General features: G+C 38.6%; 1 long non-coding RNA gene across 1 annotated transcript; it reads left to right on the top strand.

Annotated features, from left to right (window-relative positions):
- The first annotated feature begins 1,020 nt into the window (after window positions 1-1,020).
- On the top strand, window positions 1,021-12,583 carry LOC108713636. The gene is made up of 4 exons (XR_001935184.2): window positions 1,021-1,247; window positions 6,747-6,791; window positions 11,695-11,766; window positions 12,280-12,583. It is a non-coding gene; the product is annotated as an uncharacterized LOC108713636 (long non-coding RNA).
- The last annotated feature ends 391 nt before the right edge of the window (window positions 12,584-12,974 follow it).

Here is a 12,974-nt window from a genome sequence, read left to right as displayed (position 1 = left end):
TTGTATCCAAATAAGGCTTTGCCTCAGCAATGGCGGATCTCGTTGCCAGCAACACAGGAACTGCGCGCACCTCCGAGAAGGCAGAGCCTAATCGCACGGCCAAGGAAATCCCTTCCTCCCCCTCTCCGGTCCACACTTCAACTCAAGGACCCGGTGAGAATATTATTCAGGAGGATGCAGACAAACAGAGCAGATTTGTAACCCCTTTTAACGAGAGCTCTAGCTCTGCGCCTCCATTTCTTCAGGTGCCAAACAAAGACACAGCAGTTTCAACTATCGCTGGAGTAGCGCAACATTGTATCCAAATAAGGCTTTGCCTCAGCAATGGCGGATCTCGTTGCCAGCGCCACAGGAACTGCGCGCACCTCAGAGAAGGCAGAGCCGAATCGCACGGCCAAGGAAATCCCTTCCTCACCCTCTCCGGTCCACACTTCAACTCAAGGACCCGGTGAGAATATTATTCAGGGGGGTGCAGACAAACTGAGCAGATTTGTAACCCCTTTTTAACGAGAGCTCTAGCTCTGCGCCTCCATTTCTTCAGGCGCCAAACCAGAAGTCAGATTATGTCTTTCTACAGACATTGCTTTTGAAAAGGCATTATTAGACATTTTAAAACATAGCCTCTTTTTAGGGGTCTGTAAATGGCATAATTGTACTACAAAATCATCAAAGGAAGATCATATATACCGTAGTCATAATTAGGTGATTTGGATGCACAGCTTTTTCTATAAAGGAAAGTCCTGGAGCTAGAAGTGCGGGGGCTGCAAGACAAGGGATCCGAATGACCACCAGCCAAATTATACTGGTCTAGGTCAGAGACAGGCCCGGACTAACAATCTGCCTGTTCGGGCAAATGCCCGAGGGGCCGCTCTATATTTTGTTTAAGTGGGCAGCTCCGATATCCTAATTACAAACTTCCCTTCATTGCATAGAGCGGGCTCTAGGACCGCTCCTCCACCGTATCTCTACTATGACTCCGCCCCTCCCAATCCTCTCACGCTGCTGCCGTGCTGTGTGTGTCCCAGCATGGCTCCTGTCTCCTAGCTTTCGCTTAACTTTTCACAACGGGCCAGGCAGAGCTAAGTGGTGGGCGGGGTCATGGCACTGCACTGGGAGAAGAGAGGAGACTGGCTGCCATGTGTCTGCTCTCTTACTAGCAAGTGAGATGATAGACAGAGTCAGAGAACAGGTGCACTGGGGACGTGGAGCCCGTGAGACCCCCTTACCGGAACTAGTCCTGATCAGAGGTACTGATTTAACCCTTGAATAAACAATGCAAGCCATCAGTCAGGGCTACAGATCAGCAGTGGCATTTGTACCTAAAAATTGTCATCTGAGTTAATATGAAAATGATTCTTTTACACAAATTGTCGCTGCAGTTGTTAGGAACCCCAAGTACTTTTTAATCACTTACATCTGCCCCAAAGGCTTCAACCAATTGACCCCAGAGGTGGGTGACATGCCAAATTTGCCACCAGCTTATCTACTCCCTGTCCAAAAATCTGAGAAGGGGCTGGTTAGGTGCGGGTATATAAATCTGTGATATGTGGTGGAATGTGCTTGGTTTAAACTTTTCGACCTGCACGTGACTACAGGCTTGGGGTACTTCTCTTTTCAAAGCTGCACTACAGAGTCCTTGGGCAAGTTAAAAGAGTGCCGTAGGCACATCAACATGATTGCAACCTCACTCTATGCACTGTGACAAGCAAGGATTTATAATAAGTAAAATAACACCCCCTGTAAACTCTCATGTGAAAACTAGCAGGGTTGCCAGATTGGTGGGTTTGATGTGTTACCTGTATAAGGTTTGGGAAATGGAGTTCACAGTGTATGAATTGGGCTAGTTTTGGGCTACTTTTAAAATGGCTTTTGGCTACTTTTTGGCTAGTTTTTTTATATTCTTTGGCTGGTTTTGAAAAGTAAACCTGGCAACCCTGCAGCACGGTCAGAATGGAGTATGCGGTGGATTAAGTAATGGCCTTGAGTCGCCCAATTCGCCTCTCTGCTGCCGCCGCCGCCGATCACGCTTCTGGGGAAGGGCTGTGCGTGCTTCTGTGGAACGCATGGTCATCTTGGATTTTTTTTTTACCCTAGGGAGGGAGGGAGCAGGGAGGGAGGGGGGGGATCGGCATGGAGCCTGGCTCCGGTCTGATCAGCCAAAAGGCATCCCGGCTTTGTTATGATCTGCTTGATGACAGCTGGGGACAGGCTTAGCCTCATTTCAGCCAGAGGTACAAGTGAGGAAAGGGGCTGGATCTGTTAGGGGATGCTGGGAATTGTAGTACAATAAATAACTGCAAAGTGCAAAGTGTTACTAGCACTCTCTTCCCTTACTATACGCACTCATAGCTGGATCTTGTTTACAAATACAGAGAGAAGTCTTTGAGGGTATAAATGGAGGTCATTTTTTACCCTCTCGACTGGGGGCCCCACAAATCAATCATCCCTCTTTACACCCCACTCAAAAAAAACCCCAACTCTGACCGGGGGGGGGCACATTGTATCTCTGCATGTGCCTCTGTTTGTCCACTGTAAACATCTGTGGCTGGCTTAGTGTTTGCACTTCTGTGGGAACCAGCCGCATACAACACTGATTGACATGTGAATAATAACTAGAATCCTTACACGTCTGCATGCTGTTACACACTCACCTATTACATGTAAATTCCACACACAATACACACGTTTTTTTCAAAATACACCAGTTAATAGTGCTGCTCCAGCAGACTTCTGCACTTTTCATTTTTCAAAAGAGCAAACTGATTTTTATATTTAATTTGGAAATCTTACATGGGGCTAGACATATTGTCAGTTTCCCAGCTGCCCCCAGTCATGTGTCTTCTGCTCTGATAAACATGGGTCTGCACCTGTAAGTGGACACAGGTGGGCTTTGTTCAGTTTATTTTTGTGTTTTGTGAGAGGGGGTCATTTGAGACATTGCATTTCATTTACATAGTAACATAGTAAGTAAGGTTGAAAAAAGACACACGTCCATCAAGTTCAACCTTTTTTTTTTTATATCTGCCAGTTGATCCAGAGGAAGGCAAAAAACCCATCTGAAGCCTCACCAATTTGCCTCAGAGGGGGAAAGAATTCCTTCCTGACTAGTCCGTGGATCAACTTGTACTATGAGCTATCTTCCATAACCCTGTATTCCCTCACTTGCTAAAAAGCCATTCAACCCCTTCTTAAAGTTATCTAATGTATCAGCCTGTACAAGTGATTCAGGTAGAGAATTCCACATCTTCACAGCTCTCACTGTAAAAAAAACCCCTTTCCGAATATTTAGGCGGAGCCTCTTTTCTTCTAATCGGAATGGATGACCTTGTGTCAGCTGGAAAGAATATAGTGTTAATGTTGCTTTACTGTAATATAGGGATATTATAAGTCTGAGGGGTTCTGTGAACATATAAAGGCACAAGGCTGCAGAATCTTTAACATATTTTACATGAATTACACTAAAGTGAGAAAGGCAGCTCTTTATGTAAATAATTTTTTGCAGTTTTACCCCAATATATGAGTGGATGTGTACAAGACCATTGCGTGTTTACATGTGGGCTGCTTTGATTTTTTTGCCCGGGCTGCTTTTTACCCCCAGTTCGGCCCTGGTCAGAGATGTGCAGAATCACATGTAGCAGTTTAGGTGAGAAGGAATGAGTTAAAGCAGGAGATGGCCAGGCCCAGGGGCGGAGTAAAGGTGGCCATGCACAGAGAGATCCGCTCATTTGGCGATGCCACCAAACGAGCGTATCTCTCCCCGATATGCCCACCTTGAGGTGTGTAATAGATCTCCTGTCTCTGATGTATGAGGGGAGATTGGTAACAAATGTCCTTAATTTGGTATCTATGTACTGGCTTGCCCTCTCACAGAGGTAGCCATTACCTGATACTATCGGACGACCAGGAGATTTAGATATGTTCTTATGTATTTTATGTATTCTATCAATTTCAGTGTTGATTCTCAACATGCATAATGTAAATTGTTCATTTTGGGAAAATTCAGGCATTTGTTTCTCGATCTCCCATCTTATTGGTTAAAGTTCATCGTGTGGTTCTCATGTTCACATGCCAGAGTTAGTAACTGCATGGAGCATTTATGTAAGACATCCTCCCACTTCTTTCTAAAACTCTCATTATAAACTTCAAATGTAGGTAGGATTTTAATGCGTAATCCTCTTGGAACAATATTATTCTCAATATATTTGTTGTATGTGGATACTGTCCACCATGCTGTAGAGAGTTTAATTTTTTGTTTTTCAACACAGCTTTCCAGTTACCCTCATTTGGTGGTATACGCCTATCAGTATCCATTTTGACTGAAAATACCTCAGAGAGCTGTGTTGCCCACTTATCAAAACAGGACTATACACTCGGTATTGTGCTTACCATGTTGATGTGTAGTCACCACCGTATGGAACTTAACCAATAAAAAATAATTTAATATAAATCATAATAGATCATTTCCAGATAGGTTTGGAAGACCATATACAATTACACATCATTTCACATGTAATACAGACTGTGTAATTTACATGCTAGCACAAAATATTTATATTTGCATGACAAATCATGCTCTCAAGAAAAACACTTCCTTGAATTCCATAACAGCTCTAGCAGAGGACTACGTGCCACTGGTTTGGCTAAGATAACGCTGGGAATTCGGGGTGGTGACCTAGAGACTGCCCTCCTTGCCAAGGAAAGTTAATTAATCGTTATGATGAATGCCTTAAACCCAAATGGATTAAAGTATCACCATGAACATCTTCATTTGATATATTTCTTGCAATTGAATGTATTTGTTCTTTTACATACAAGCAGACTGTACTTGTCAACTACAATGTCAAGCCAGATTCTGTACAACATAGCTAATCATAGCCAATCATTGTCACTATCTCCAGTAATCTCTGAAGATAAATGTTACAATAATGTTCCATGTCTTAATAGATCACTTTTTGTTATAGTATATTAAATGTTACCAATCACCAAATGACACATTTCAGTGTATATGACGGATACAATATATCAAAAACTGCCAATCATTAGGTAACACATTTCAGTATATGGGATGCTGAAGGGATTGAGCGATTAATAGCTCCTCCTCCTATCTCGTGATTAGCTAATTCAAATTTGAATAACAGGAGTAACATTTTCTGCAAATATTTTTGTGGTGGGTGCCTACCAATGTTTCTAAAAATGTTTCTTCAAATATTGCTGCTTAGTGGGCTAATTTGTTCTGATTGAGGTCTACCATGGCTTCTAAAAAAATTTCTTCAATAATTGCCAATTAGTTGGCTATTTTGTACTGATTGAGGCCTACCGTGGCTTCTAAAAATGTTTCTTAAAATATTGCCGCTTAGTCAGCTAATTTCTTCTGGTTGAGGCCTACTATGTAGTGATGGGTGAACATTTTCGTTAAAAAATCGCGCTATTTGAACGGTTTCACTAAAATAATTATGATATTCGACCGATTTCATGCAAGCGTTTTCACAAATCTATTTACTGGTGCGCAAAATGAGGAAATTTGTTGCAAATTCATGCTACTACTATGGCTTCTAAAAATGTTTCTTCTAATATTGCCCTTTAGTGAGCAAATGTCTTCTTTTTGAATTTATTCGCCCATTGGGTCTGATGTATCTGGGATACAAAGCACACAGATACTCAGGGGTGCTTCGCCAATGAGACGAGTTGAGGCTGTCGCCTCAGGCGGCAGCACCCCACTAGGTACCAGGTACTTTAAGAGCGAATTTCCAGGGGGAGCAGCAGCAACTGCTGCTGCCTCAGGCAGCGGAGGGGCCAGGATAGCCCCTGCAGATACTATCTGTTCAGATTCGTTAGTTGTAATTGTTAGTAATCTACTAGTACAGGTATAGGATCCCTTATCAGGAAACCCGATATCTCAGAATTACAGAATGACTGTCTCCCATATACTCCATTTTATCCAAATAATCCAAATTTCTAAAAATGAGTTCCTTTTTCTCTGTAATAATAAAACAGTGGCTTGTACTTGATCCCAACTAAGATATAATTAATCCTTATTGGAAGCAAAACCAGCCTATTGGGTTTATTTAATGTTTAAATTAATTTCTATTAGATTTAAGACATGAAGACCCAAATTACGGAAAGATCCATTATCCGGAAAATCCCAGGTCCCAAGCATTCTGGATAACAGGTCCCATACCTGTAGTAAAGTACAGATGGTAATATTTGGTTAAACAGCAATATAGAGAAGTAGTAGATACCCTTAAAAGTCGACATTTTTAAGAAACTGGCAAAATGGAAGCCCTATTTTTTTTATTTTTTGAAAAGATAGGACTAGGAGTCCTCTAACAATGTAGGGCATGTGTGTAGCAGTATACTAAGCGAAACATGAGTGTGAATTGGTCTCCCATTGACTCCAATGCAATTCAGCACATTTTGACACAAAGCAAAACATGCCATTTATAATCACACAGTCTACAAAGCTTGAAAGTAAGGGAAAATGTTTTATTGGTAGCCCCAAAGCTGTAAAAAGATGACACAAACAAAACACCCAAAGAAGATGGGTTTCATCAAATCTTTTTTGCGGCAGAAAATAATGTTGCACGTCAAAACATAGATGCGCAATCATTTCAAAATTTGCCACACTTTTATAGTAGCTGAAATGGTTGGATGTTTAAGTATGTTTTTATGCCCAAAAGCAGGTTTATTAGTGGTACTTGCATTTCAGTTTGTTCAATTTCTATCCATTTTTTATTTTTTTCCTGCAGGTTCCATTGAAGGAAACAACAAATGTGTATTGCTTTATAGTAAAGGTAAGTATCTGGCAGGGAAAGTCCTCCTTTGTATTTTGCTTTTTGGTGGAGTAAGCAATGCATATGGTATCCTAGAATTTTGATTTGACCATATAAAGTTAGAAAAAATTATTTTCAACCTTGAAAAAAACTTTTAGGTATACCTATAGGTATAGACTGGAGAATATAAAGAATTTTAGGTTTAGCCATCATCTTTATTGCTTGAATTCTCCCTAACCACAACAAACTTAGCCTTCTCCAAGTGGTTGGATATATTTACTCCCAGATATTTAATCGGTTTGGTAGTCCATTGCGAATTTCGAAGTGTTTTTTTGGCTACTTTGACCATCGAATGGGCTACTTCGATCTTCGACTTCGATTCGAACTAAAAATCGTTCGACTATTAGACCATTCGACCATTCAATAGTCTCTTTAAGAAAAAACTTCGACCCCCAAGTTCACCACCTAAAAGCTACCGAAGTCAATGATAGCCTATGGGGAAGGTATTTTTTGGTCGAACAAAAATCGTTAGATCGATGGATTAAAATCCTTAAATATTCTTACTTACCCTTACACAAAAGGCTTAATCTCTCTGCTTTACCAGTCCTTAGTGATGCAAAGCAACACAATTCCTCCATCGTATATTAAAACCTGGGAACAAGATTTACGCCAAACTCTTGATCCAAAAGCATGGGACAGTATTTGGGAGGGAACGAATAAATGCTCTATTAATCTACATCAAGTAGAGACTTCCTACAAAATACTCACTCGTTGGTATTTTACTCCTATGCGGTTAAACAAGATGTTTCCTTCTCAATCTAAAGATTGTTTTCGGAGTTGTGGTGGAGAAGGAACGATGGCTCATATTTGGTGGCACTGCCCTATAGTGCAAAAGTACTGGTCACGAATTTATGGTATAATCGACTCTATTACCCACATCCATATAAGAAAGGACCCCTGGGTTGCCTTATTTAATCAATGGATCCCTAATATTAACGCCAACTCCAGAAAATTAATTACATTTATATTTACGGCAGCCAAACAGGTGATCGCTAAGTCATGGCGAACCCCATTTCTTTCTATTCCGAAATTAAAGGCTCGCATAACAGAGATTATGAGAAATGAGAAATTGACTTCACTTTTATCCGGGGCCCACAAGAAATTTTTACAAATTTGGCAACCCTGGGCACCTTGGGCTACTTTTCATGGGCTAGATACGTTCCTTCTCTCAGCTTGATATTGATATCTATTATGTTGTAATAGATGACACAACTAATAGTAAACATTATGTTGATAACCTGTTGATAAGGCCTGGAATAAGGAAACTCTACTTTACATTACTTTACGTTTCTTTCCTATCTATTATATGATCTGATCTGGGGTACTTGCGCTAACCTCTGTGCTTTTATGTTTTAACCTAATTTTTCGATGTTAGCTGGAAATTGCTCCCTAGTTGAGTTACTCTGCACTTATTTAAAGAATGCCAGAAAAGAAGAATAAAGATGGGCACACTCATTTAGTTTAAAGTTAATTTATTAAGTTTGGAGTTTAAAAGTGTGAAAATATAATGGTCAAATTATTTTGTATTTTCTTTTTTATGCAAATATACTACTCGTTTTCTGTATGTTTACAATGGCGCTATGAAACAATTGTATTTCACTATATTGTATTTTACTGTATTGTAAAAAAAGAGAAAAACGGCAATAAAAACTTATAAATAAAAAAAAAAAAATTAATTAACCCTCGATATTCGACCATAAGTAAATCTGCCCCTAAGTGTCTCTGATTTGTTAATTTTAAAATTCGACAAATAAATACTAAAAACAACTAAATATATTGAAAGTATCCATAAGATTTGGGAGTGACCTGAATAATAATAGGTCATCAGCAAATGCTGCTGTTTTATATTCAGTGCTTCCAGCTATAAGACCAGAAATATTTTGATTAAGTTTATGGAGGTACTGTCTCTTTAAAAAATACTTTGACTACATACATCGCCACTTTAAACCTACCGAGGTCCAATGTTAGCCTATGGGGACCTTCCCCAGCACTTTTCTAACATTTTTTTGATGTAATAAAAATCCTTCGATCGATCGCTTAAAATCGTTCCATTCGAAGGATTTTAATCGTTTTTAATTGATTTTTACTTTGATCGTTTGATCGAAGCATTTGCGCTAAATCCTCCGAATTCGATATTCGAATTCAAAGGATTTTACTTCGAGGGTCGAATTCGAGGGTTTATTAACCCTCGAAATTCTACCCTTGATAAATGTGCCCCTACGTGTTGTATGATATAATTGGTGTTGTTTATCCTTAATTACATCTATATGCAAATTTTTTGTAGCTTCTTAAATAGTCTCACAAAATATCTATTGCATTTATCTCCTAACTCATATGTTCATTGTTTACACTTAAGATATGCTTTTTGAGTATTGTGACATAGAAGTGTTTTTAGTTGTATACATTTTCTCTCTAATTTCCCTAGTTTATCAACTGCCACCTTTTCCTTGTAGGAGGCTTCCAACTATTTCTTTAAGGAGATTATTTATTTCTGCTTATTTTTCCCTCTTCATTTTAGCTCCTAACGCTATCAAATGGTCTCTCATTACACATTTAACTGTCTCCCAAAAAATCCCTGGATCAACATCTAATGAATAATTTTCCCTTATTATTTGTTGTAATCTAGTTTTTAGTAAGAATTTATAGTGTGTTAAAAAATTATTGAGTTTCCAATTTTATTCAGCTGTGGTCGAATTTGGAATTTCTAACTTTATTACAACCGGTGCGTGTTCTGACAATGTAATATTTCATATATAAGCTTCAGTTACTAAGTGAAGCCAACTTAGGTTTATAAAAATATAGTCAATTCTGTTATAGCATTGATAAGGTCTTGAGTAGTAAGTGTAATCTTTTGATTTCAGATTTTTAAATCTCCAAGCATCCATTAAGTTTAACTTATGTAAAGATTTTTTAGCCTGATTTAAGCATTTATAAGAGACATGACATTTTTCCTAGACGAAACGATTAATGGATTAATAGCTAAATTGAGATCACCACCTACTAGTAGAATGCCTTCTGTAAACATTTCCAATTCTGTAATAAACTTAGAGAGAAAGTTCACGTGTCCTGTGTCAGGTGCATAAACACCAGCTACTATAATTTTTGTATTATTCAAAGTGCCTTTAATCATTATATATCTTCCTTCAGTATCATGTTTAGTAGAAATATGCTTAAAAGGTAGGTTTTTATAAATGAGAATCATAACTCCAGTTGCTTTTTTTAATAGGGTTATTAATCATATAGGATGTCTTGTATATGTGGTCAGGGATTTTGGATGCCTTTGTATTCTTAAAATGAGTCTCTTGCAGGAGCACTATCTTGGCCCCTATCCTGGTCCTCTCTAAATACTTGGGCCCTTTTCTTAGGTTCATTCACTTCCAATGAATAAACAATACATTTATCTGTTGTAATAATTCGCCATAAGTGAATAGCATGCCTTTAACACGAGAGCTTAGAAACCATCTACTCCCATTTTCCCCTAAAATAAATTGGATTGACCCTAGCTGGGAAGGATAAGTACTAAGTAGCTTAGAAAAAGGTTAAAGGGAACATGGCAGCATAAAATATATTGCTGCACCAAGATAACACCAGACCTTCTATTTGCCTAGGTGTATATGGGTTCCGTAGCGGATTATAATTTACTTGGGGTGTGAGTGATTGCAACTTCTGCACCTTAACTAAGGGGGGGTGGTAGTGATTTGGGTATTCCTGGACTGTGCATCTGGGCCTTTTGATTAATTTTCATATGAATTTTTCTCCTTTTCTTTCCTTTTTCCTTTTTTTTCTTTTCCTTTCCAGATGGGTCTTAATATCAATAACCTTACTTAAATTAAAACGTTTAAATAGCTAATATTAAACCAACCTAAAATTCAAAGAGAGATAAAAGAGATAAAAGAAAAAAAACAGACAGCATTCATGTTAAAACATTACTCAGCGTTTATATCACCTTATGGGGCCAATTCACCAAGCTCAAGTGAAGGATTCGAAGTAAAAAAACTTTGAATTTCGAAGTTTTTTTTGGCTACTTCGACCATCGAATGGGCTACTTCGACCTTCGACTACGACTTCGAATCGAAGGATTCGAACTAAAAATTGTTCGACTATTCGACCATTCGATAGTCGAAGTACTGTCTCTTTAAGAAAAAACTTCGACCCCCTAGTTCGCCATCTTAAAGATACCGAACCCAATGTTAGCCTATGGGGAAAGTCCCCACAGGCTTGGCTACGTTTTTTTGGTCGAAGGATAATCCTTTGATCGTTGGATTAAAATCCTTCGAATCGTTCGATCGATGGATTATTCTAACTTTTTGCGCAAAATCCTTTGACTTCGATATTTGAAGTCGAAGGATTTTCATTCCCCAGTCGAATATCGATGGTTAATTAACCCTCGATATTCGACCCTTGATGCATCGGCCCCTATGTGTATCATTCAGAAAGGGGTTATAAAACTAATGGATTCTCAGTAGTCATTACTAAAAGATGTTCTTCTTGTTCTGCAATTCATTGTCCGCTACTCTTTGAGGTACGAGACGTGCATCAAGGTTTTTGAGTTTTCCACTCCCCTTGCAAGTTTAGGTCCAACTCTGCTATTTGTTCATTCAGTGTTTTCCATCCAAGTAGTGTCACCTCTCCCAGTTGTAATCTATGTATGAAAGTTTCAGTCTCCTGGTGAATGTAGCACATATTGTATTCAATCTTTCTTGACTATTAAACAAAATGGATATCCCCATTTATATTGGATGACTTTTTCTCTTAAAACATTGGTTAAGGGTTTCAATTGCAATTGTGCTAATTTACTTTGATTTGTCTCCAAATAATCCATTCTAGTTGCCAGTGACATCATTTCTTTTTTTAATTCCTGTAGGTCTTCCTTAAAACTGGATGTCATCTCCTGCAGCATGCCTTTGATATTATATTTAGAGGGTAGCTGTCTCAGGTAAGTTTGCACATCTGTGACCTCCTCACCATCACTATTCACATCGGACATGTCTGGCATATCTGGCAGCATCAGATCTCTATGCCCATGCAGCAAAGCAGAAAACGCCCCCACAAAAACAACATATTAACTAATGTATTAATATAAGGATTTAATTTATCTTATCACCTGTAAAAAATGTTCCCAACAAGATTTCGGCCAACCCATCCTTACTCTAAAAGAAAAAAATAGAGAACACATATTTAGTATCAAAAATGTGAACAGTACAACCACTGTAGCTAGACATTTTGCACACTGCTCAGACAGCTCTTTAAACTTTTTTTCAGTTAATTTTATAGAAGAAGTTTCCTCACATATTGGAGGAGGAAGTACCATAGATAAACTTTTAAAACAGGAAGCTAAATGGATCTTCTATTTAGGAACAAGACCATTAGGAATGAATCTTGAATATAATGTCTCTTGTTTTGTTTAATTTACAAATGTTTACCCTAACATTTACGATCTTTACTTCAGGTAGATAATAGGCCCCGAACTGATGAATGAAGGAAGGAGCAGCTAAGCTATTTAATTCACTGCCAGCACAAGACAATGTCTTTTAAATGTAATAACTTTTAAAAAAAATGTCTGTACCTCTATGCATAACCTTGGATAGTCTAATTCTAATTACATCAACTTCTGTGATTGGCTGTGATTGTTTAATTTTCTTTAAATATATTTGTGTATTCAGAAGATGCCCAGACTATGATTAAGTGCCCACAAGGCACGAAATGCATAAGGCTACAGCATTTGAGATGTTTTTTGTTAAATAAAATATACTTTTAATTGCATCAAGCATTGCAGTAAAGTCCGTTTTGTGTCAGTCCAGCTGACAAGTGGTCACCCATTGCAATTAGAAGAAAGAAGGTCTAAATATTTGGAAGGGATTTTTTTTACAGTGAGAGCTGTGAAGATGTGCAATTCTCTCCCTGAATCAATCGTACTAGCGACTACATTAGATAGCTTTAAGAAAGGGTTGGATGTAGTGATGGGAGAATCTGTGGCGTTTCACTTCACCAAATAATTTGCGAAATTCCTGCGAAATTCTCTAAACGGCGAAAAACGCACAAAACGAGACGCGCACCGCGATTTCATGATGCATCGCGATTTGGCCAAGCGCCAAAATAATGTGACACAGATCTTTGGGGCTACCAATAAAACATTTTCCAATA

The sequence above is a fragment of the Xenopus laevis genome, chromosome 4L, assembly GCF_017654675.1.
Source record: "Xenopus laevis strain J_2021 chromosome 4L, Xenopus_laevis_v10.1, whole genome shotgun sequence".
NCBI classification, from domain to species: Eukaryota; Metazoa; Chordata; class Amphibia; order Anura; family Pipidae; genus Xenopus; species Xenopus laevis.
Note: the sequence above shows the minus strand (reverse complement) of the source record. Positions and strands in the feature narration are given on the sequence as shown.